The 1,484-nt window shown below is 31.7% G+C and overlaps 1 pseudogene; it reads right to left on the bottom strand.

The window, feature by feature from the left end:
• Nucleotides 1–225: 225 nt before the first annotated feature.
• Nucleotides 226–1,484, bottom strand: part of LOC125502479 — a 4,432-nt pseudogene continuing 3,173 nt past the window's right edge.

Genomic DNA, 1,484 nt, shown 5'->3' with positions numbered 1-1,484 from the left:
CTAAATAATTACCACCATAAATAACAATAATTATGTCAAGATTAAGAACAATTGCCATCAAGCATGCAACGTTTATATTATTTAAATCTATTTATTTAAAATTTATATTTTTGTGTATAACTAATTGTGGGTAACCTCATGCGGATTTTTCTTATTGTTGCATTGTCTATTTGTACTAATTAGGAAAGATCTATTACATAAATAATCTTAGTAATGATTCGGCTCTTAATTAAAAGAAAATTTATTGCTAAGGAAACTGAATAATAAGTACACTGGTAGTCGGCAAATGATAAATTCGCTTTGCACGATAGAGAAACAATTTAACAAACTGCATAGTTGCAAATAAGTGTAGGACCATTCACCTATATTTGTTGAGTTTCCTGCACTAGATGTTTTTTCATAACTCTATTCGTTCATAAATGCACATTTTGGGAGCACAAGTATGCATGAAATGACATCTTTGTTTTTGTTTCGTCGTAAGGCGATGATAGATGCAAAGGGAATGGGGAAAAGGGCCTTTAAGGCCCGCTCGTCGGACCCATCAGGTCCCTACACAATACTACTACCAGTAGTAAGGTATTCGATATAATAAAATAAAATTATTTTACAAGCTTCTAACAGCTTCATCTAAACAACAGTATTGGTATGTTTTTTTAAATAAACTTAAGTGTTTCTAAGTCGTTTAAGTCCAAACCAAAAGCCACCATCTGCTGTAGGATTGAATGATTTGGTGCATTTTTTTAAAGGAACTGTAGTTGTTTTAGTTGGTTCAATTTCAAAGTTTAGCAGCAAGTGATAGAATAAAGCCTTCATTTTTAAAAGAGCAAATCTTGATCCAATACAGTTTCTAGGACCAGCGCCGAAAGGCAGATATGTGTACGGTTTTATATTGATTTTATTCTCATCCGAAAATCTTTCCGGGTCGAATTTTGTGGGGTTTTGAAAATTTTCCGGATCTCTATGATATGCAAATATTGGAATCCAAATGACATCTCCAATTTTTAAATTGACTGGTTTTTCATTGTCATTCACTGGTTCAATAGTGTAGGGTTGAGTAACGACTCTGTCAACTGCTGCTGAAGGAGGCCACTTTCGTAATATCTCTAAAAATTAACCAAAACAAAATTTTTATATTTCTGTTAATGTAACCACATGTAAATATGCGGGATTTATTATCAACGTAATGGTGTGTGATAACAACTTATCAAGAATATTTTTGGGTTTAGCTCGTGACATAAAATATGTTATTACACTTAAGGCATAATTTAATTTAAAATGGCGATGTAAATTAAACAGTATATATATATAAATAATCTTTATTTCCTACAGAAAAAGGCTATCGACCCAATCGGTCTTTCTGCCCTTGTTTAGTATATATGTGCCTTAGCTTAGCTTATTCTAAAATTAATTCCTATTCCTAACGCTCGTATAAATTAATCAGCTATACAAAGAAAATAAAAAAAAAGTAAAAATTCCTGGCTTAC

This window comes from Dendroctonus ponderosae, unplaced genomic scaffold, assembly GCF_020466585.1.
Source record: "Dendroctonus ponderosae isolate FM_Combo_2020 unplaced genomic scaffold, Dpon_F_20191213v2 Dpon_F_20191213_1, whole genome shotgun sequence".
NCBI lineage: Eukaryota > Metazoa > Arthropoda > Insecta > Coleoptera > Curculionidae > Dendroctonus > Dendroctonus ponderosae.
The sequence above is the reverse complement of the archived record's forward strand: the minus strand, read 5'-3'. Positions and strand labels throughout refer to the sequence as shown.